General features: G+C 40.6%; 1 pseudogene across 1 annotated transcript; it reads right to left on the bottom strand.

Moving 5' to 3' along the window:
• Nucleotides 1-19,414: 19,414 nt before the first annotated feature.
• On the bottom strand, nucleotides 19,415-21,545 carry LOC112627018 (annotated as a pseudogene). The gene is made up of 2 exons (XR_003120010.1): nucleotides 20,056-21,545; nucleotides 19,415-19,584 (listed from the first exon to the last, which is right to left on the bottom strand). The product of XR_003120010.1 is annotated as a zinc finger protein 468 pseudogene (transcript).
• Between the last annotated feature and the right edge of the window lie 3,490 nt (nucleotides 21,546-25,035).

Below are 25,035 nucleotides of genomic sequence, written 5' to 3'. Positions count from 1 at the left end.
TTATTGGGAGTTCTCACTTTTATTTTCACTACCCATGCCTTCTTGCAAGACAGATCAATAGTGATTTATATAGTACATTTGTGCTGAGGCATTTTGGCAAACTAAGGTAGCAATGAAGCTTTTAATCATTCGAGGAAGTACAGATATCAAACAAGGGAGCAGTAGGCAGGTTCCTATTATTATTATAACTCCTATTATAAGAGTTTTAAATCCTTCTAGCACTGGGAACCATTTTCCAAACATGGCCCCAGGATCAAATCCATGCCACACTTGCACGGGCACATGTGCCAGTTTTGTCATATCTCTAACTATGTCTTCAACTACTTGCCCTTGATCATCTATGTGTAGACAGCAATTAGTAAGGTTAAATTTTGCACAGACCCCTCCTTCAGCTGCTAGCAAGTAGTCAAGAGCCAATCTATTTTGATAGATAGCATTTCTCATCTGAGTTTCTTGCCGGGCCAGAATAGTCAAGGCTGTGCTGGTTTTATTAGTGATTATTTCTAAGACAGATTGTAACTGTATGATTCGGTTGATCATGTAAATGGGGGTCCGGTTTCCCCATGAGCCATCTTGTGCCCGAGTAGCAGGCCCATAATATTGTATGATTCTCTCAGGGGCCCATTCATCATCTTTCCAATTTCCTATAGTTATGCTTCTTTTTTTATGAGAAGCATAGATAGGGAAGCCCAGGAGTTCACCTGTTTTTATGGGCAGTAGGAAGAAAGATGGTTTAATAGTGCCAATAACACAACTACCTGCCCACTGGTCAGGTAATTTGACATAAGCTCTATGCCCGCATATCCAATACAACTCAGTGGGGGCTGTCCAGTCCTGGTGGGACTCCGGGTGGGTCCACACGGTTTGCAACTTTGAGAATTTGCTAAGTGGATTCCTCTCTGTTTGATTGGAACTCCACCAAGTGACTGTTTTTGTGGTACCATTATACAGTTTCTGTCCCAGACAACTAAGTCATCCTACAGGGTGAGTGAATTCTTTTCCTTCTCTAGCTATGCAATATTGTCTAATAATTGAGGCTTTTAGGACCCAGGAATTATCAGGGTGATTCTTTTGAGCTGGGAATTCATCAGGAACTGGGTCTGTAGGCACTAATTCTTAGGCTTCCAATGGCCACTGATCTCCTATTATAGTTCCTCTACATACATAACGTGAAGTGACATTGAGAGACTGGGATACATGGTCGGCTAATTGCAAAAACAAATTTCTTGTTTTTCCTGGAATTTCTGGTACTGGTACATTTAGTTCATCATAGAAAGTTTGAAACACTGGCTCAGGAGAGCGTTTGTAAACTTCTCCTCAAACCAAGATATTTACTCGAGGATCCAGTCTGGCCCCATCAATTCCAATGGTCACACACTCCTCTTCTTTCCAGCAAGGATCAAGGGGATTGGTTATTACTAGCTCTAAGGGGTTACATTGTCCCTTAGTACAGGAAGGGCCATTTTTTCGTTTCTGAAGGTGAACTGGATCCTTTTCATCTTTCTTTTCTTGTTGTTGTTGTTGTTGTTGTTGTTGTTGTTTTGAGATGGATTCTCGCTCTGTCGCCCAAGCTGGAGTGCAGTGGCCGGATCTCAGCTCACTGCAAGCTCCACCTCCCGGGTTCATGCTATTCTCCTGCCTCAGCCTCCCGAGTAGCTGGGGCTATAGGTGCCCGCCACCTCGCCCAGCTAGTTTTTTGTATTTTTTTAGTAGAGACGGGGTTTCACCATGTTAGCCAGGATGGTCTCGATCGCCTGATCTAGTGATCCGCCCGTCTCGGCCTCCCAAAGTGCTGGGATTACAGGCTTGAGCCACCACACCCGGCCCATTCTTTTCTTTTATCCAAGTGGCCTAAATGACACAAGACCAGTATTTACATTTATTTCCACACAGTCCTAATTTATGACAGATGTACTTATTTTCTGCCATATAGCCTCTTTTCTAATTAAGAGAACCACACCTTATTCCTAACTTACTACTATTAATGACAGCACAGGCATCAAATTTTAAGGTGATTTGTTTGGGCACCCTTTTTTTTTTTTGGCTAACACTTTACTCATATCATTTATGAACTCCCACCAGTCCTTAGTCCTTAATCTTATTTTAAGAACTGTGGTCATGGGAGGCTCAGATGGGTCATAACACACATCAGGTTGGTCATTTCCTGGGCTACATACCTTGTATAGAATAACATTATACAAACAAGTTCTTTTTAGAGTTCCGGTACACTTATAATAACCGTAAAATAATAGGACCTTAGCAACCTTTTGTCCTACCTCAGTGACTTGATGTATACACTGGGAACAGCCCTCAGTCTGAGGAAGGTCAGTTGAAGTCCTTACTGTACAAGTCCATATTTTAAGGAAAATGAGTCCTGCGATGAGTTTCCTCATGCTTCAGCCGTGCATGGACCAGTCAGCTTCTGGGTGTGACTGGAGCAGGGCTTGTCGTCGTCTTCAGAGTCACTTTGCAGGGGTTGGCAAAGCTGCTCCCATCCTTGTACCACTTACAGTCTACTAATGTTTAAGGATGGTCTCAGAAGTTGGGCCTGCTAGAATAAACTGAGTCTAACACCTCTACACAGTTATGTTCAACTGGGCTCTCTGATACTGAGAACAAGGTGGTGGGGTTTAGGGTTTTGCAAACTTCAATGGTTATGTGGGGATTTTCACACAGCAAGCTTTGGTACTTGGTTATTCTAGCATTTGTTAACCATTGATGTTCTTTGGTATTTATTAAAGTTACCACAGCATGGGGGGCTTTATATTCAGGTTTTGCCTAAGGGTTAGTTTATCTGCTTCTTGTGCTAACAGGGCCTTTGCTGCTAGGGCCCTTAGACCTGGGGGCCAGCCTTTGTTAACTCTGTCTAGTTGTTTTGAGAGATAGGCCACTGGCCTTGGCCAGGCCCCACAGTCTGGGTTAAAACTCCAACTGCCATTTTTTCTCTTTCTGACACATAGAGTGTAAAGAGTTTTGTCAGGTTAGGTAGCCTCAGGGCTGGGGCCGACATGAGTTTTTCTTTTAACTCATGAAAAGCTCATTGCTGTTGGTTGTAATAGATGTAGTTTATCTAATCTACATTTTTATTAACCATCACCTACTAAAATATTGACTCAAATCCTGCAACTATTTGATTTGAAGCTTTAAATTGATCTGGTATTCCTCGTGGGACTCCAATTGCATCTAAATAGACATGAGAGTTGAAAAACCCGTAAGGGGCTTCTCTCGCTTTATGATATCTTATTATTATTTTTCCCTTCTGGTTGATGAAATGCCAGGGTGAAAGGGATAGCCAATTGGACTAAAGTACAAGTGCCACTCCAGTTATTTAGCAGACTGCCTAGCAAAGGTCCACCACAATACCCCACCACACATCTGCTCAGGGATGAACAAGGGCTGACAGATTGATAAGCTCTTGAAAATTCTTAAGCTCACTGCATCCTTTCAGGTCTCCAAGGAATGCTAAGTTTCCTCCCTGCCGTGAGAGACATGAAGTGAACTTAGTGTTGGGAGACGGAAGCTGGATGGCCCTCAGAGGCTGACCTGTAGGGACTTTGGGATATAGCAGAGAGAGCTTGGCATGACTTATTACTCCAGGCTGTAGAGTTCTGGAAAAGAGCTATCATGCAGCCTACACCTGGTCGACTGGAGGACCACCTTAGTGGAAGGGGGACAATCCGGGCCTCTGGCCTGCCATGTGCACAAGCATAACAATTGCTTTTGTTTAATGTGCAGATGGAATATTTGATCCATTTTAACCAGGCGTTTGCATCTTGGTATCCTGTCTTAATAGCTAAAGTTTTTTTAAGTCTTTAACTTCTATGATCCTCTAGTAAAATGAATGTATGGTTTTAGGGAAATTACAAAATCAGTTGTGGCAGTCCATCCTTGCTCTTTAGTGGTCCACAGAAAGTTGGACCAACTATGGCACGAATGCTCTACATCGGGGGGCAATACTCCTGGTTGGCACTGGGGTCTTTATCGAAATCTCCCCAGATTAAATGGTCCTAGTTTACTAATGCCCAGCCTGAGGAGAGTCAGGACGGACAGAAGTACTTTTCTGAAGTAGAAAGCTGTCTTTGACTTGGCAAGTCCTCACAGGGTATAACAAGGCAAGCAATAGTTTGAGGTGAAATTGACTTGGTTATATCAATAACTAGATGGTCAGCAATAGAACGAGGACAGAAGAAAGAGTAATAGAATAGATTAAAAGAGTTAAATTTTTCTTAGCTTTAGTTTGGTAGGGTTTTCCCCTGGGACTATGGCCCACGACTCTGGAGCGGGTGGTGCTTTCTTGACTCGGGTGTGATGAGCCCATCCTTTTTTTGCTGTATGAACAGCAGTCTTGGTGGTTAGCAGCACAAGGTAAGGTCCTTCCCAGGCTGGCTCAAGTTTTTCTTCTTTCCACCTTTCGATGAGAATGTGATCTTCAGGCTGGTGCTGGTTTGCTGGAAATTCTAGGGGTAGTACATGTGTTAAAAGACTTCTAGGGTTTTCTTTGGTTTTATTTTTTATTTATTTATTTTTCTTTTTGCGAGAAAGGAAAGTTGAAGATAAACCAAGTATATAATTTTTAGAGCCTTTTTACTGATGAATTTCCTTTAGCACCTATTTTTATTAGTTTTAAACCAAGGAAATCCAAATACCATTTTACATTTAACAGTGCTTCTCGTATGATTTCTATACTAGATAAGCTAAATTTTATCTTTATATTTGTGTGTTATTAATGTTAAACCTAATTTTAATAAAACCTTGTGGACATATTTATTTAATTTTTAATGTTTGACCACAAGGTAAGATTTTATAGACTCTTTTTAATCTTTTACAATTTTTGCTAAAGAGCAGGTTGGTGCTTTAAGAAAAACCTGTTATGCTTTTATTTTAATGTCCAGTTCACAGAAAAACTGGATGATACTTCTGTAACTTTAGCTAATATGTTTACACACAGAATGTTCTTTACAATTAACATTTTAAACCTTGCTTAAACCTTCAAAACAGTAATTTTTAACTTTTTAATATAGGTAAAAATATACATTCTTATGCCTCCTTATAATCCTTTTACCAATGGTATATTCTGCTTTCCTTACACATCTTGCACATAAACTGTGTGTGTGTTTTTTTTTCTTTCAATAGTTTTACATTCAGGAGGCCTAGTTACTTTTAAATTATACAACATTTTTTGCATAAATTCTTTTTTTAACACACTTTTTTTTTTTTTTTTTTGACACAGAGTCTCGCTCTGTCGTCCAGGCTGGAGTGCAGTGGCGCTATCTCGGCTCACTGCAAGCTCCGCCTCCCGGATTCCCGCCATTCTCCTGCCTCAGCCTCCCTAGAAGCTGCGACTGCAGGCACCTGCCACCACGCCTGGCTAATTTTTATTTTTTTGTATTTTCAGTAGAGACGAGGTTTCACTGTGTTAGCCAGGATGGTCTCGATCTCCTGACCTCGTGATCTGCCCACCTCAGCCTCCCAAAGTGCTGGGATTACAGGCATGAGCCACCGCGCCCAGCCAACACACATTTTTTTATAACCATTTTTTTTTTCTTTCACAACTTTTACAGGCAATTTTTTTTTATATGCCTTAACTTTCTGACTTATTACAAACATTTCTTTCTTTAAACAACCAGTTAATTTATTTCAGGACAAGAATTTACCATATAACACTCTTTTTATATAAACTCCCCCCCCCTTTTTTTTTTTTGTGAAGATGATAACCATTCTTTTTCTTTTCCAAGGCGAACCCTTTTTTATGTCTGTGGACTAGACTGTCTAAGGCCACAAGAATAGAATTACTATAATACATGTTACACTGTTAACTTTTAGCAAACTTTACTTTTGTTGAAAACCTTGTAAGTTTGGGATTTTAATTATCTTTTGCTATTAATAAGACCTTGTTTTGTCCAAATTAGAATTGGTATGATGACTTTTAAAGGAATAGGGTACACTTTTTTTTTTTCTTAACTACTTATATATATCTCTCTTTCTTTCTCTCTTTGACTTTCCTTTTGCCTCTGTCTCTTCCTCTCTCTCTGCCTCTTTCTCTCTCTCTCTCTCTCCTTGACACCCTCTTTGTCTGTCTCTTCCTCTCTGTCTCTTCCTTTCTCTCTCTTTGCCTCTGCCAGCCGCTTATGCTGCTGTTCTCTCAACCACTGTGTGTTGGGGGCAGGGGATCTAAAACAAGCTGGTCTGGGTTTCCTGGCTTACAGGTTACCTTGTGCCATACCTTTGAAACAAGGGACCTGTCCACTCTTCCTTCTAATGGCCAACCTACCTCTAATGCTGGCCAGTCTATCTTACACAAAGTTTTAAGTGTTCCTGGTGTCATAGTACTCCATAGTCTCCCTTAGATCCTTTTTTTGAAAATTTTCCACATAGTTCCTAGTGGAGTGGTCTTACTTTGTGCCTCACCCGTGTTTCCTCTAGACAAAACACCACACTCACACCACACGCACACCACAAAACAAAGAACAGGTAAAAAGGGCACACACACACTTCTGTAGTTTACACCAAACCAAAATCAAAACCAAAATCAGAGTATCCAGAAATCCAAGCCAGGTCAAAACCAAAACCAAAGTATCAAGCAATCCAAGTCAAGTCAAAAACAAAAACCAAAGTGCCAGTACAGGCACACTGTGGGTGATCAGGCCACGCTTCCACTCAAATGGAGTAGGCAAGTTCCCAAGACCAATCCTGTCAAGCAATTCAATCCAAGTCAAAACCAAAACCAAAGTGCTGATAAAGGCACGCCGTGGGTGATCAGGCCACGCTTCCACTCAAATGGAGTGGGCAAGTTCCCAAGACCAGTCCTGTCAAGCAATTCAAACCAAATCAAAACCAAAACCAAAGTGCCGATAAAGGCACACCATGGGTGATCAGGCCACGCTTCCACTCAAATGGAGTAGGCAAGTTCCCAAGACCAATCCTGTCAAGCAATTCAATCCAAGTCAAAACCAAAACCAAAGTGCTGATAAAGGCACGCCGTGGGTGATCAGGCCACGCTTCCACTCAAATGGAGTGGGCAAGTTCCCAAGACCAGTCCTGTCAAGCAATTCAAACCAAATCAAAACCAAAACCAAAGTGCCGATAAAGGCACACCATGGGTGATCAGGCCACGCTTCCACTCAAATGGAGTAGGCAAGTTCCCAAGACCAATCCTGTCAAGCAATTCAAACCAAGTCAAAACCAAAACCAAAGTGCCAATAAAGGCACGCCTTGGGTGATCAGGCCATGCTTCCACTCAAACAGAGTGCGCAAGTTTCAAAGACTAGTCTTACCAAGTTTTAGATGTCCAGACTCCAAGTGCCCGTTCCTTCCCGGTGTTCAGCCACTGCGTTGATCCTCCACAGGGGCCACACACTGCTCTGGCGAGGCGTCCCACCGGGGCAAATGCCTACCTGGGAGCGCTCCCAGGATCCGCGTTGCTCGGGCTGGTCCGAGTCCCCCGCAGGATGTTCCACAGGGCAGGCTTAAGCCGCCTAAGGAGCTGCCTCAACCATCCACCATTCATCTCGCTTCCCGGTCAGGGAACCAAGAAATGTAGCAGGACAAGCAGCAGACAAAACTCCTCAGACGCCAAGTTAAAGAAGGAAGGGGTTTATTTGGCCGGGGGCATCGGCAAGACTTCAGTCTCAAGAGCCGAGCTCCCTGAGTGAGCAATTCCTGTCCCTTTTAAGGGCTCACAACTCTAAGGGGGTGCATGTGAGAGGGTCGTGATTGATTGAGCAAGCAGGGGGTACGTGACTGGGGGCTGCGTGCACCAGTAATTAGATCGGAACAAAACAAGATAGGGATTTTCACAGTGCATTTCTATACAATGTCTGTAATCTATAGATAACAGAACCAGTTAGGTCAGGGGTCGATCTTTAACTACCAGGCCCAGGTTGCGGCGCTGGGCTGTCTGCCTGTGGATTTCATTTCTGCCTTTTAGTTTTTACTTCTTCTTTCTTTGGAGGCAGAAATTGGGCATAAGACAATATGAGGGGTGGTCTCCTTCCTTATTAATATCAGCTGCACTCACTGCTTTAAATTTAATTTTTCAGTTATAAGTGAATGGTTCGGCCGGGCACAGTGGCTCAAGCCTGTAATCCCAACACTTTGGGAGGCCGAGACAAGCGGATCACAAGGTCAGGAGATCGAGACCATCCTGGCTAACACGGTGAAACCCCGTCACTACTAAAAAATACAAAAAACTAGTCGGGCGAGGTGGCGGGCGCCTGTAGTCCCAGCTACTGGGGAGGCTGAGGCAGGAGAATGGCATAAACCCGAGAGGCAGAGCTTGCAGTGAGCTGAGATCCGGCCACTGCACTCCAGCCTGGGTGACACAGGGAGACTCCATCTCAAAAAATAAAAATAAAAATAAGTGAATGGTTCTTACATTTATGTTTCCAGCACAGAACTCTACTTTGAACTCCAGACCTCTGTGTCTATTGCTTACATATCTCAAATTTATTACAGCTGCATGAGTTTCTAATAGCCCTCTGAACCAGTTGCTCCTACAGTCTTCTCTTTCTTAGCTAGTGGCAACACCATACCTCTCACTGCACAGACCAACAACTTTGGTGTCATTCTGATGTTTTTCTTCTCCCATACCTTGGATTGGGTCTACCAGCAAATACCATCAATTCTACCTTCAAAATATATGTCCTAAATGTGATTTTCCCCACTGCCATGCCCTAATCCAAGTCTTCATCATTTCTTGCCTGGATTACTGCATCATTTTTAATTTAATTTAATTTTTTTTTGTATAAATTTAAGGAGTACAAGTATAATTTTGCTACATGAATATATTGTATAGTGGTGAAGTCTGGGCTTTTAGTGTATCAGTCACCCAAATAATGTACATCATGCCCATTAACTAATTCCTCATCATTCACCTGCCTCCCAGCCCTCCACTCTCCCAAGTCTCCGGTGTCTATCATTTCATACTTTATGTGCATGTGTACACATTATTTAGCTTCCACTTGTGAGAACATGCAACATTTGTCTTTGTCTTATTTGTTTCACTTAAGATAATGGTCTTCAGTTCCATCCATATTGCAACAAAAGATATTATTTCATTCTTTTTAAATAGCTGAATAGTATTCCGTTGGGTATAGATACCACATTTTCTTTGTCCAATCATCTGTCGATGGACACTTAGGTTGCTCTATATCTTTGGTATTGTGAATAGTGCTGCAATAAACATATGAGTGCCGGTATCTTTTTGATAGAATGATTTTTTTTCTTTTATGTAAATACCCAGTAGTGGGATTACTGGATTGAATAGTTCTATTTTTAGTTCTTTGAAAAATCTCCATATTGTTTTCCATAGAGGTTGTAATAATTTGCATTCCTATCAACAGTGTATAAGTGTTCCCTTTTCTCCCCATCCTCACCAACACATGTTGTTTTTGTCTTTGTTAGTAGCCATTCTGACTGGTGCAAGATGGTATCTCATTGTGGTTTTAATTTGCATGTCTCTAATTATGAGTGATATTGAGCATTTTTTCATATGTTATTAGCCATTTGTATATCTTCTTTTGAAAAATGTCTTTTCATGTCCTTTGTCCACTTTTTAATAAGGCTATTTGTTTTGTTGTCGCTGTTGAGTTGTTTGAGTACCTTGTAAATTCTGGATATTCATCCTTTGTTGGAAGCATAGTTTGAAAATATTTTATGTCATTCTGCAGGTTGTATGTTTATTCTGTTGATTATTTCTTTTGCTGTGCATAGTTCTTTGTTTAAGTCCCATTTGTCTATTTTTGGTTTTCTTTCTTGTGCTTTTGAAATCTTAATCACGAATTCTTTGCCTAGATCAATGCCCAGAAGAAATTTCCCTAGGTTTTCTTCTAGTATTTTTATAGTTTTAGCTCTTACATGAGCCTTTGAGCCATCTGGAATTGACTTTTTTATATAGTGAGAGATAGGGATCTAGTTTCATTCTTCTGTATATGGCTATCCAATTTTCCCAACACCATTTTTTGATTGCTCTGGCTATTTGGGTTCTTTTATTTTTATTCATTATGAATCTCATGATTTTTTTTAATTTTATGAAAAATGACAGTATTTTTATTGGAATTACATTGAATCTATAGATTGCTTTGGGCAGTATACTCATTTTAATGATATTAATTCTTCCAATCCATGAACATGGGAGGTTTTTCCATTTGTTTGTGCCATCTAAAATTTCTTTCCTCAGTGTTTTGTAGGTTTTTTTGTAGAGGTATTTCACCTCCTTGGTTAAATATATTCCTATGGTGGTTTTTTGGGGGTTTTTTTTTGTTTTTTGTGTGTGTTTTTTTGCTGTTATTTGTTTTGTTTTGTTTTGTTTTAGCTATTGTAAAAGGCATTGCCTTCTTGATTTGGTTATCAGCTTGATCATTACTGGTATATAGAAATGCTACTAATTTTTGCAGTTTGATTCTGTATCATAAAACTTTACCTAATTTATTTATAAAATCTAAGAGTTTTTTGTTGGAGTCTTTGGGGTTTTCTAGAAATAAGTTCATATCAATGAACAGGAATAATTTGACTTCCTCTTTTCTAACTTGCATGACTTTTATTTTTTTCTCTTGCCTGATTTCTCTGGCTAGGACTTTGAATACTATGTTGAATAGGAATGGTGAAAGTGGGCATTATTTTCTTGTTCCAGCTCTTAGAGGGAATGCATTCAACTTTTTCCCATTCAGTATGATGTTGGCTGTGGGTTTGTCATATATGGCTTTTATTATTTTGAGGTATGTTCCTTCTATGCTTAGTCTGAAGGCTTTTATCATGAAGGAATTTCAGCAAATGCTTTTTCTGCATCTATTGAGATGATCATGTGTGGTTTTTGTGCTTCTCTTTATGTGATGAGTCACATTTATTAATTTACTTATGTTAAAACAACCTTGCCTCCCTAGTATAAAACCACTTGATCATGGTATATTATCTTTTTCATGTGCTGTTGGATTTGGTTTGCTAGTATTTTGTTGGAGATTTTTGCATCTATATTTACCAGAAATATTGGTCTTTAGTTTTGTTTTTTTTTTTTTCCTTATGACCTTGTCTAGTTTTGGTATTGAAGTGGTACTGGCCTCATCGAATGAGTTAGGATTTCCTCTTCGTTTTTTTAAAACCAAAAGCAAGCAGAGGCTGGGCACAGTGGCTCATGCCTATAATCCCAGCACTTTAGGAGGCTGAGGCAGGCGGATCACGAGGTCAGTAGTTCGAGACCAGCATGACCAACATGGTGAAACCCCGTCTCTACTAAATTACAAAAATTAGCTGGGTGTGGTGGCACAGGCCTATAATCCCAGCTACTCAGGAGGCTGAGGCAGGAGAATTGCTTGAACCTGGGAGGAAGAGGTTGCAGTGAGCACTCCTGCCTGTGTGACAGAGCAAGACACAGTCAAAAAAATAAATTAAATAAATAAATAAATAAATAAACCCACCACCAAAAGCAAGCAGGAATAGCTATACTTACATCACATAAAACAGACTTTAGGGCCAGGCACAGTGGCTTACACTTGTAATCCCAGCACTTTGGGAGGCCAAGGCAGGTGGATCACTTGAGGTCAGGAGTTCAAGACCAGCCTGGCCAACGTGGTGAAACCATGTCTCTATTAAACATACAAAAACTAGCTGGGCATGGTTGCAGGTGCCTGTAATCCCAGCTCCTCAGGAAGCTGAGGCAGGAGAATCACTTAAACCTATAAGGCGGAGATTGTAGTGAGCCAAGATTGTACCACTGCACTCCATCCTGGGTGATGGAGCAAGACTCTATCTCAAAACAAAACAAAACAAAACACACACACACACACACTTTAAATCAAAAACAGTTTAATAAAAACACACAAAGAAGGTCAATATATAATGATAAAGGAACGAATTCAGCAAGAGGATATAACAATCTTAAATATATATGCACCCAACACCAAAGCACCCAGGGTCATAAAACAAATATTAGCAGACACACAGAAAGAGATAGACAGCAATACAGTAGTGGAGGACTTCATTACCACAGTCATAGCACTAGACAGGTCATCGAGACTGAAAAATAACCAAAAAAATGGACTTAATTGTTCTTTTGACCAAATTGACTTAGAATGTTATAGACTAATTTGCACACCAACTGTAGAATATGTGTTCTTATCAGCAAGTGGAACGTTCTCCAAGACAGACCATATTTTAGACCACAAAACAAGTCTCAACAAATTTTTAAAAATCAAAATCATAACAAGTATCTTCACAAGCTACAGCAAAATAAAACTAGAAATCAATAACGAGGAATTCTTGAAACTATACAATACCTGGAAATTAAACAACATGTTCCTGAATTATCATTGGGTCAATGAATAAATTAAGATGTAAATTTAAAACTTTTTTGAAATGAGTTAAAACAGAAACACAACATACCGAAACCTCTGGGATACAGCAAAAACAATGCTAAGAGGGAATCTTATAGCATTAAATGCCTACATCAAAAAAATAGAAAGATCAAAAATTAACAACTTCATGTTGCATCTCAAGGAACCGGAAAAACAAGAACAAACCAAACCCAAATTTGCCAGTAGAAAAGAAATCACAAAGATCAGAGCCAAAGTAAATGAAATAGAGACACTAGTGTTATTCCCCAATAACCCTGACTCTATCTCAGCATTTACTTATTGGAAGACCCAAATTGACAGCAAGTTAGTCTGTAGATTAAATGATACATCTAGCAGAGTGCCCACCCAAGAATTAAATTTTATATAAGTTAATCTTGCCATCTTCCCACCAACAAAATAATAGAAATGCAAATAATCCCAAACAGTGAATGATCTGACACTACCTAGATTTAGGTCTCAGGTCCTGACTGTACACATTAACATAGCATTAGTTAGCTTTTTCTAAGTGTGCCAGCACATCAGAGGTGCTCAGGGAATGCATTGTGAGGGACATGGATTTCTAACCCCATCAGTAAAATGGAAATGCCAAAATATCACTTTATCTCCTTCTGGTAATTTGATTGACTAATTCGATGTTAAATTCTGGTATCCTGACAAACGTAGCATTAGCCACTTACTGGGATGATTTCCAGTGCTTGAGGCAGGAATGCCTTATTTCTGATTTAGCAAGTAATGTGACCAGTGCATAAACACTCATTAAGGGGTAATGCAGTATTTAATCAATGAGGGGAAATTTCCCCTGAGAGTGCATAGAGGAGATAACCCAGAGCACAGAGGAGTGTAAGAATCTAGAAGGGACCTGACACTCTGCGCCAAAGCTGCATGGGGTTTATTGGATCCCAGCTCATCCCGGCTCCCTGCAGTGTTGGCAAATTGAAGCCCTCTGGAAGGCATCTTTGGTTTAACCAGCTGGAATTGTTTTGCTCTTTCTGATTTCCACCGAGGATGAGAGGAGTGGGCAGAAATCAATTGAATTTGTTTTGTGGTAAGAGTTTCTACCAGGAAATGACTGCTTTGGGTTCCCACCAGCTTCAGTAGGAGGGTTAATTAAATCATTATCCTGCTGGCTGGCATTTAGTCAGTGGACATCTTTAATCCACAAGGCAGTTTCTAAAGTGTTCAGTTGAAAACAAAGATGCTGTCTACCCCAGTCTCTAATGGAGCCCCAACCAGGGTCATTAACCATCAACACTGACAGATACCGGGTCAGCTTCAGAGGAGCTTGCATTAGCTATGCCATTTCCTTTGGAGCTTGACTGGGAGTCATTGACTTTTTTCACCTCATTTCCCTTAGCACTGAAGCAGTTCCGTTGGTAATAGCTGGCTCAGGAAACCCTGGGAACTGCCTAGTGGTGATAGCCATGCCTTGTTTTCCAGAAGCACAAGCCACAAATGGACATATGCCATCTACTAGTTGTACTATTGCTGATTTGTATTTATTACATCTCAGAGTAAGTAACAGGCTATGCAGAGCCCTCTAGTGTTTGACTCCACAGAAATGGTGTTGATCTGTCAAAGTTTCTTTACTTATCAGTATGAAACAGTATTGTGTAAGTTCATTGCTCCACAAGGCCATTATGAAAAGAGGCAATAACAACATGGTATGCCAGACTTGATATGCCCGATGCCTCTTGCTTTGCAAGAAAAGACTAGATGGCGAGGTCCCTAGTAGACACAGAGGTTCTCGCCAGGATTTTTAATGGCCAATTGTATAAATAATTAAGTGAAGAAGAGTAGAGAGTATCTTAGCATATTCATTTCCTGCTGCCACTGTAACAAATTACCACAAATTTAGTGCCTTAAAGCAATACAAATTAACATCCAGTTCTAGAAGTCAGAAATCTGACTGGATCTCACCGGACTAAAAGGTGTCAGCATGGCTGTGTTGCTTCTAGGGGTCTAGGGGGCATCTGTTTCCTTGCCTTTTCCAGCTTCTAGAGGCTTCCTGCATTCCTTAGCTTATGACCCCCAGTCAGCAATCCTCTGCTGCTGTAGTCACATCTTCTCTGACTCTCCTGCCTCCTTCCTTCCCTCCTAAGGACCCTTGTGATAATATTGGGCCCACTAGATAATCCAAAATAATCTCCTCCAATACAAATCTCTTAATTTAATCACATCTGCAAAGTCCCTTTTGCCATGTAAGGAACCATATTCCCAGGTCCCAGGGAAAAAGACATGGATGGCTGTGGAAAGTCATTGTTCTGCCTACCACACCTATTAAGGTAATTGCTGTTTTCCTCTCTCAATATTAGAGTTGTTTCAAGTTCCTTTTGCCATGGGAAGACAAAATAGCAATGTAGATATGGTCCCTGAGAGACACAGAATCTCATCTTCCATTGTCAAATGCAGTTTCAATTACTCAGGCAACGACCATTTTCAAGGACCATAAAAGATAATGGCACCTCCTGGCTGAACAGATGGCCTCTTAGCACGTTTCTGAGTTAGATGTGATAACAGTTTCATGGCTGGGAAGTGAGTGGGGCAGGAGATGGGGCTGTTGGAAGGGTAAGATGATCTCTGAATTGAATCCTCTGTCTTAATGTCCCCTGAGTTTCTGGGTTATCTGGAAAACCCTCCTAGGAGAAGTCAAGAAGCCTCAAAAAGCAAGAACACTCTCTTCTTTAACTGCACTCTCCACCCTGAAAAGTTGAGATGTGACAGAATGAAAAGAGCATGAGCTTTGGAGTCAGACAGAAAGGCGTTCCAATCTCTGTGTGACCTGCAGCATGTTTCTTAACCTCTCTGGGCCTTATTGTCCTCACTTGTAAAATGAAAATAATATCTACCTCTTAGGGCTCATATAAACATCAGAAACAATGTATGTAAAGTTCAAAGGATGCTGTTGGGCTTGTGGTAGGTGCTCAAAAATAGTAAGTACTATTATTATAGTAGTCATCGTTGTTGTTGAGGATCTGTTGTTGCAACAGGAAGTAGAGATTGGAGTCAGAAGTCTACCAGGAAAATTTTAACTGGTTGGTATTTCTCACATTAATAACGCCACTAGACATTTGACCAAAGCAGGTAAGACAACTTGACGGCAAGGATGATAAACAAAAATGACTCACTCTCTCTACATTTCCACCCCCGATTTCCTGTGCTCTCCCTACCCAAACACTCCTCTGGAAGAAGTCTTGGTAGTACCTTCTTAGGCTGTATGGAAAAGAATTGAACACAGTAATATCCTCAGCCTTGAAGATGTTCAGATTTACCCAGTGGGAAACAGTTTCATTCTTCAAATTATTTGCTGAATTAATCTAATTTTATTCCCATCCATCAAATTTTCAGGTTGGAAGAGGTCCTATCTGCTCTTCCAGTGTTGAGAACTAACTGATATAGCGTCATATTGGTGGAGCTCAAAATGTCACTGGCAATGCTGATGGGAGATCATGACTTTAGATCTATAGCCACATGGGCTTACCTTCAACCCAGCCTACTCAGTTCCTGGAATAGCTGGACAAGTCAAAGACTCTTCTATTTTGTGGCCCTTTAGTTTGGCCAAAAAATAGATTAGAGTAGAATGTCTGCCTCCTGAGGATTAACCTGCTCCAAAATAAGCCCAAAGAAGCTAACTGACCATACTTAATTCCTTCCACTAAATTTACCAACCAGAAACTCCTCTTCCTCCCAAGGGCAAGAATGGGTGGAGGTGATGAAATAGGCTAGGAAAGTTATAGTAGCAGAAATTCCTTTCTCTGTATCAAAACATGAGTCCAGGATCACTCACAATGGGGGAAGCCAGTTGCCATGTCATGAGACTCTCAAGAAACCCTATGGAGAAGTCCTTGTGGTAACGAATGGCAGCGTCCTGCTAACAACCAGCACTAGCTTGCCAGGCATATGTGTGAGCCACTTTGGAAACAGATCTTAGTCCCAGCCAAGCTTTCAAATGCCAGAGCCTATTGTGAGGCATAGGGTTTGTCAGGCAGATCAGATCTGCATTTGACAAGCAGCAAATCAATGAACTAGATACCTGCGCAGCCGAAAGTGGAGGAAGAAGATACAATTGATGTGTTCGGCAGCAAAAAAGGAGGCATCTATTTAAAAAAGAGTACTTTCTAGCCAGGCATGGTGGCGCGTGCCTGTAATCCCACCTACTCGGGAGGCTGAGGCAGGAAAATCACTTGAACCCGGGAGGTAGAGGTTGCGGTGAGCTGAGATCATGCCATTGCATTCCAACCTGGGCAACAAGAATGAAACGCCATCTCAAAAAAAAAAGTACCTGCTACTTGAATCTAGAACTGTTCTACACAGACAAAGACACGTTCTCAGTTGGAAAACTACAATTTGGTTCCAGGATACCCTAACAACTAGAGTTTAGTTTTCTTTATTCTTTCATTTTCTCTTTCCACATTAATTTGTATGTCTGTGTACAAGTACACTGCTTTTGTTCTGGGGTTTATTAAATTGTTTTTACTAAATAACCAGTGGTATGTTTTGATTGGCATCAGATGGAAGTGGGGTGGGGGAAAACTGTTCTTGTTAAAATGCTCCTTTTCTCCATTAATGGCATGGCAATTTAACTTTAATTTTTTTTTAATGAAAAGTCTCACATATTTATTACTGAACCCAGACAACCAATGTGTTCATAACTGATTCAGAGAGAAAAAATATATTCCCAATAAAACATGTCCAACTCTCCAGATAATGGTGAAATTTTCAGCTTGATATGGTAATGTGATTATGATGCTCACACAACATAAATATGTGTGCCATCTCATGTGCAATTACTAATAGACGCAGCTTAGTTCTTCTCCAATGTCTCCTTTTAGAGTTGTACCTGATTTTATTATCCGAATCCACTGGGGAATGGGACAATTTTACTTTTATTTCTTGGCCATGAGTCGCTTAATCCTGAAAGTCTTGTGAGAAGATCTGGTGAGAAGCAGAGTCAAGTACACACCACGATGGCAGAGAAAAAAAGAGAAGGGGCTTGACACCTTCTTTTTTCTTTTGAGACAAAGTTTTGTTCTTGTTGCCCAGGCTGGAGTGCAATGGCGCCATCTTGGCTCACTGCAACCTGCACCTCCTGGGTTCAAGCGATTCTCCGACCTCAGACTCCTGAAGAACTGGGATTACACGTGCCCGCCACCATACTCGGCCAATTTTTGTATTTTTAGCAGAGACGAGATTTCACCATGTTAACCAGCCTGTTCTCAAACTCCTGACTTGTTTCTGCTATTAGCTGTCAGTCCTCTTCATTGCGGTATGAACAAGATTAATTTTTGTGTATGTGAAACTGATGTGGATGGTCCGCCTGCCGCTCCATGCATCAATTTCAACACTGTCTTGTCCCAACTCAAAATGAGTTCTCCATTTGCAAACTGTTGATTTCTTTTGGGCATCGTCTCCACAACCTTTTCATAAAGCACCAATGATTTCATTATTCCTTTACCCAAACTTTACCATAAGTATTCTTTTTTTGAGACAGTATCTTGCTCTGTCACCCATACTGGAGTGCAGTGGCATGATCACAGCTCACTGCAGCCTCGACCTCCCAGGTTCAGGACATCTTCCTACTGCAGACTCCACAGTAGCTGGCCCTGCAGGCATGTGCCACCATGCCCAGCTAATTTTTGTATTCTTTGTAGAGAAGGGGTTTCACCATTTTGCTCAGGCTGGTCTTGAATCCCTGGGCTCACAGGACCCACCTGCCTTGGCCTCTGAAAGTGCCGGGATTACAGGCCTGAGCCACTGCATCTGGTCTCATTGTAAATTTGATGTTTCTGCTTGTTTCAATTTTAGCAGACTTTATATTGCTTTGATGGCGTCTCTTTTCAAACTCATGTCTTACCCTTCTGAGTGCCTCAAACTAGAGTCTGTTCAGATATAACAGATTTGTAGCAATTTATTTTGGTGCAAAAAGTGTGGAATTCATGCACAATTTTCTCATAATACGTATTTTTCTATGAGCTTCTTGAAGACCCCTTGTACTAGAAAACAGTATTCAAAAGGATATATAAAAGGATGGTAGATATGCAAGTGCCACTTACTTCTGGGATGCAAGGATGATTCAACATATTCAAGCAAATCAATATGATACACCACTTGAAGAGAATGAAAGATGAAAACACATCATCTCAATAGATGGAGAAAAAGCATTTCACAAAATTCAACTTACAGTCATCATAGAAATCCTAAACAAAATAGATAGAGAAAGAAATTTACCTCAACAATAGAAATAACCAAGCAGGCAAAATGGAATGCTTTTCCTGTAGGATCTCACATGATGCAAGAATGCTTTCACCGTTTCTATTCAATAAGTACTGGCTGTCCTAGCGAGAGTAATTAAATAGCAAAAGAAGTAAAACTCATCCAAATCAGAAAGAAAGAAGTAAAATTATATTTGCTTGTAGATGACATGATATTCTGTGTAGAAAATCACAATCAGCCAAAATACTACTGGAACTAATAAACACATTCAGTGTGTTTGCAGAATAAATTATCAGCACCAAAAATTAGGTGAATTTCCATATATAACAATAAACAATTTTAAATGAAAAGTTAAAAACACTTCCGTTTGCTACAGAACTTAAATAAACACTTAGGCATAAATGTAAAAAGCTGAGAATTTCCTACCTTGAAATCTACAAACATTGATCAAAATGATTAAAAACATATATAGAGATACAACCCATGTTGATGCTTTGGAAAAATTGATATTGTTAAATGATTGTATAACCCAATGTGATTTAGATTTAACACAATACCCATAAAAATCCCCATCAGTTTTTGTTAAACAAAAAACAGTCTGGGAAGAGTGGCTCATGTCTGTTGGCCAGGCTGGTCTCAAAGTCCTGACCTCAAGTGATCTACCCACCTTGGCCTCCCAAATGCTGGGATTACAGGCGTGAGCCACTGCGCCTGGCCCAATCCTCTTAACATAAACACTTTAATGTCAATTAATGCTTGAACTCAATGTTTTAAGTCAACTCAAACTCAAGTCAATGCTGAATTGACTCTAATGTCAATTAATCCTTGCTATACTCATTGCATTTGGAACTATTACCTCAAAAATGAATTCTCTGATATTCTGCAAGTAGTGACCTCAGACTGAAGACCTTGCCACACATATGACATTTGTAAGATTTCTGCCCATTATGGATTCTCTGATATCTACTGTGGTTTGAATGTGAAGTAAAGGCTTTGCCACAATCATCACATTCGTGAGGTTTCTCTCCTGTATGAGATCACCAATGTGGCTCAAGCCTGTAATCCCAGCACTTTGGGAGGCCGAGACGGGCGGATCACAAGGTCAGGAGATCGAGACCATCCTGGCTAACACGGTGAAACCCCGTCTCTACTAAAAAATACAAAAAACTAGCCAGGCGTGGTGGCAGGCGCCTATAGTCCCAGCTACTCGGGTGGCTGAGGCAGGAGAATAGCATGAACCCGGGAGGCGGAGCTTGCAGTGAGCTGAGATCCGGCCACTGCACTCCAGCCTGGGCGACAGAGCAAGACTCCGTCTCAAAAAAAAAAAAAAAGAGAGATCACCAATGAACTGCAAGGTATGAATGATGTCTGAAAAATATGCCACGTTTATTACACTTGTAAGACCTCTCTTCATTATGGATTCTCCAGTGTTTTGCAATGGTTGTAGCGTTACTGAAGACTTTGTGACAATCATCACATTAGTAAAGTTTCCCTACACCATGGATTGCTTGATGGTGAGTAAGTGTTGACTGCCCATTAAAGGCTTTGTCATACTTATTACACTTGTACAGTTTCTCTCCAGTGTGAATTCCAGTATGTTGTACCAGGTGTGAATCACACCCAAAATCCTTGTCACAAACCTTACATTTCTATGGTTTCTCTCCAGTATGAACTCTCCTATGTATTTCAAGAAGTGGTTTGAAATTGAAAACCTTGTCACATTCTTCACATTTGTAAGGTTTCTTTCCAGTATGAAGTCTATGATGACATGCAAAGTTTGATTGTTGCCTAAAAACCTCGCCACATTAATACACTTGAAAGAATTCTTTCCAGTATGAAGCCTATGATGACATTCAAGGTTTGATTTTCTATTAAAAACCTTGCCACATTCATTACACTTGTAAGGTTTCTTTACAGTATGAAGTCTATGATGACATGCAAGGTTTGATTTGTAATTAAAAACCTTGCCACATTCATTACACTTGCAAGGTTTCTCTCCAGTATGAATTGCCTTGTGAACTAAGAGGGCTGAATTGTGACCAAAGGTCTTGCCACACTCATTACACTTGTAAGGTTTCTCACCAGTGTGACATCTATGGCATGCAAGGTATTGCTTCTGATTAAAGACCTTGCCACATACATTACATTTATATTGTTTCCTCTCCTAAATGGATTTTCTGATGTTTTTAAAGAGTGAGCTACAATTAAAGGCTTTGCCACGCTCATTACATTGGAAAGATTTTTCTCTCATGTGTACTTCCCATTTTTTTGTAAGTAATGAAGAATGGAGGGAATTATTCCCATACTTATTTGAAATACGGGTTTGGGGCCTACAAGAAATTCTTTGGGATGCTGCAACTGAGAAAGCATCGTTGATAGACTTCTCAACTTGATTACCAATTTTCCCTTTGGGTTGAAATAGGTACAGTTCAGTCAGATGTGAATGAAAGCTTGATCCAAGCTGATCTTTAATAAGCTTGTTTCCAGCATGCCTTTGATCATATCGGTCTGTACTACCCGTCAACATTTTTATTTCTGTCATGGGTGCTTCATGGCTATTTCTTTTATCTTCTTGCCACTGAAACACAAAGTCATGAATATCTTTCTCAATTTCCTGAAAGCAAAAATCTCCAATGTGATGACTTGCATGTGTTTGCAGTGCGCCTGTGTGAAGCACTTCTGTGTTGCCTTGCCCTGTTGATGACAACTTCTTTATCATGCATTTGGAAGAGATATCCAGGGAGATCAGGTTCCTATAATTCTCCAACATCACGTCTCTGTATAAAGTCCTCTGAGCAGGGTTCAGGCATTTCCACTCCTCCTGAGAGAATTCTATGGCCACATCCCTGAATGTCAATAGACCCTGAGGAAGAGCCATCCCTGACCCCTTTGCTTTCCTCTTCCTCTTCCGGGTTTCTTCCTCATTTACCAAGAGTCTTTAGAAGTCAGTCCACTGCAGTGTGACCTTCACTCCACGGGATTCGCTTCCCGGTCCAATTTAACTTTAATCTTTACATGCTTTGTATTTTTAATGAAGAAAGTGAGGAATTATTATTATTATTATTATTATTATTATTTTTGATATAGAGTCTCACTCTGTCACTCAGGCTGCAGTGCAGTGGTGTGATCTCTACTCACTACAATTTCTGCCTCTCAGTTTCAAGCAATTCCTGTGCCTCGGCCTCTTGAGTAGCTGAGACTACAGGCATGTGCTATCATGCCCAGCTAAGTTTTGCACTTTTAGTAGAGAGATGGGGTTTCGCCATGTTGGCCAGGCTGGTCTTGAACTCCTGACCTCAAGTGATCTGCCCACTTTGGCCTCCCAAAGTGCTGGGATTACAGGTCTGAGCCACTATGCCCAGCCTGAAAGTGAGGAATTTAGAATAAGCTCTGACTCCTGTAGAACATAGTACCTTAAATCCTAAAGATGAAAACTCAAAGAGTAGAAATAATAATAAATTATCCTGATTCTTGTGATTTAGGTTTTTGTGTGTCACTTGCTTGGGCAGTTAACCCATCATCTTCAAGAAAACTGATAGCAAATGTCCATATAATGTTGAAGGTCTAAACCCTGAAACAAACGAAAAACAAACAGCAATGACAATGAACCTGGCATCAAGAAAGATGCTGGGCCCAGTGAGATGGCTGATGCCTGTAATCCCAGCACTTTGGGAGACTGAGACAGGAGGATTGCTTGAGCCCAGGAGTTTCAGATCAACCTGTGCTACATGGCAAAATCTCAAATCTAAAATAATAATAATAATTTATTTTATATAATATATATTTATATAATAATTATATATATAATTATATACATATATAGGGAGAACCCACCCCCAATATTTCAACGTAGGTTCTTTCTATTTTTCATAAGTGTTGGCTGGCTGAGGAATAAAAAGAGACAGTATAAAGAGAGGAATTTTACAGCTGGGTCACCAGGGGTGACATCACATATTGGTAGGACTGTGATGCCCACCTGAGTCTCAGACCAGCAAGTTTTTATTAAGGGTTTCAAAAGGGGAGGGGATGTAAGAACAGAGAGTAGGTACAAAGATCACATGCTTCAAAGAGCAAAAAGCAGAATCACTGATAAGGGTCTAACAAAGATCACATGCTTCTGAGGGAACAGGGCAAAGGGCAAAAACAAAACCACTGATAAGGGTCCAGCAAAGATCACAGGGCAAAGGGCAAAAGGCAAAAGCAGAACCACTGATAAGGGTCTATGTTCAGTGGTGCGCATATTGTCTTGATAAACATCTTAAACAACAGAAAACAGGGTTCAAGAGCAGAGAACGAGTGTGACCACAAATTTACCAGGGTTGAGTTTTCCCAACCCTAGTGAGCCTGAGGGTTCTGCAGAAGACCAGGGCGTATCTCAGTCCTTATCTCAACAGCACAAGACAGACATCCCCAGAGCGGCTGTTCATAGACCTCCCCCTAGGAATGCATTCTTTTCCCAGGGTACTAATATTAATATTCCTTGCTAGGAAAAGAATTTAGCGATATGTTTCCTACTTGCACGTCCATTTATAGGCCTTCTGCAAGAAGAAAAATATGGCTCTTTTTGCCGAACCCCGCAGGCAGTCAGACCTTATGGTTGTCTTCCCTTGTTCCATAAAAATCACTGTTATTCTGTTCTTTTTCATGGTGCACTGATTTCATATTGTTCAAACACGCATGTTTTACAATCAATTTTTACAGTTAACACAATTATCACAGTGATCCTGAGGTGACGTACAACCTCAGCTTACGAAGACAACAGGATTAAGAGATTAAAGACAGGCATAAGAAATTATAAAAGTATTATTTGAGAACTGATAAATGTCCATATTAAGATGAAATCTTCACAATTTATGTTCCTCTGCCATGGCTCCAGCCAGTCCCACCGTTCAGGGTCCCTGACTTCCCGTAAAAAAAAAAAATACAAAAGTTAGCCTGGTGTGGTAGCATGCACCTGTAGTCCCAGCTACTGGGGAGGCTGAGGTGGGAGGTTCACATGAGCCCGGGAGGTCAAGGCTGCAGTGAGCCATGATTGCACCATTGCACTCTAGCCTGGGAGACAGAGTTAGACCCTGTCAAGAAAAAAAAAAAGGGAAGGGAAGGGGAAGGGGAAGGGGAAGGGGAAGGAGAAAAGGAAAGGAAAGAAAAGAAAAGAGAAGGAAAGGAAAGGAAAGGAGAAAAGAGAAAACGGAAAGAAAAAGAAAAGAGGGAGGGAGGGAGGGAGGGAGGGAAGGAGCAGGGGAGGGAGGGAAGGAAAGAAAAGGAGGAAGAGGAGGAGGAGGAGGAAGAAGAAAGAAGGAAGAAGGAGAAGCAGAAGAAGCCACAACTGTGAAGGCCTCCTAACATTATAACTGAAGGGACCCTTTGTGAACCAGAGAAATAGGCAAAGACAAAACAGAATATACAGAAAGGAAAGAAAACAAACAAGAGAAAAAGACAGTTAAGAAAATAGCTCCTAACTGATTATATGCTACATGCTAAACAAACATTCCTAACATCTCTTTGGAAAACGATCTGACTTCAAGCCAGCCACAAAGTGCCAATGTTGTTTAGTAAGAATGTCATCCATTAGCTCAGATGGGAGGATGAGGTACTAAAACTTTGATAGCTACAGATGGAGTTTATGTATTACCGTATCACCAACATACCAAGAATGCGGTCAAGCAAACGAAAGGTGATTAGACTAGAAAACATCAACAAATGGCTTAAATACATTTTTTAAATTTATTTTATTTTATTTATTTATTTATTTATGAGATGGAGTCTCGCTCTGTCGCCCAGGCTGGAGTGCAGTGACAGGATCTCAGCTCACTGCAAGCTCCGCCTCCCAGGTTCATGCCATTCTCCTGCCTCAGTCTCCCAAGTACCTGGGACTACAGGTGCCCGCCACCATGCCCGGCTGATTTTTTTTTTGTATTTTTTTTAGTAGAGACAGGGTTTCACCATCTTCCACATGTTTCTACCAAAGAAGGAAGACAATTGCTATAGAACCAATAATAACAACCAATCTTGGATGTCACAAGTCTATCTTTCAAAACTTGAGAAAATTTTGTTGCTTCATATAGAAGCATGCTCTAGCTTCTTTAGCAGAAGCTACACTCTATTTCATCTAATTCCTCCAGAATTTGTATGCACAGCAAAGCAACTTGGGTACTGTGGTTCAGGAAGATGCCATCACATTTTGTTTATGAATTCTCAAGCCTCACAATGTTAGGAATGACAGTTGGAGAGGTAATTTCCACTAGTTAGAGCTTCCAGTGCGCGAACCATTTCAGTGGATGTGAGTGCAGTGTTTATCTGCCTTTTCTCATAAAGTCATATAAATGTAAATTTCATGGTTTCCTGTATTTCCCCTGCATCAAGTCAAGTAGTGCATATTAACTACTTGATGAGTTCCTCCCCTCACCAGAGAAAAAAAACAAAATCCTTGCTCATTTCCCTAGTGAACCCTGGCTCATAATATTTAGGCCTATAGTCT

Source organism: Theropithecus gelada, chromosome 6, assembly GCF_003255815.1.
Source record: "Theropithecus gelada isolate Dixy chromosome 6, Tgel_1.0, whole genome shotgun sequence".
NCBI lineage: Eukaryota > Metazoa > Chordata > Mammalia > Primates > Cercopithecidae > Theropithecus > Theropithecus gelada.
Note: the sequence above shows the minus strand (reverse complement) of the source record. Positions and strands in the feature narration are given on the sequence as shown.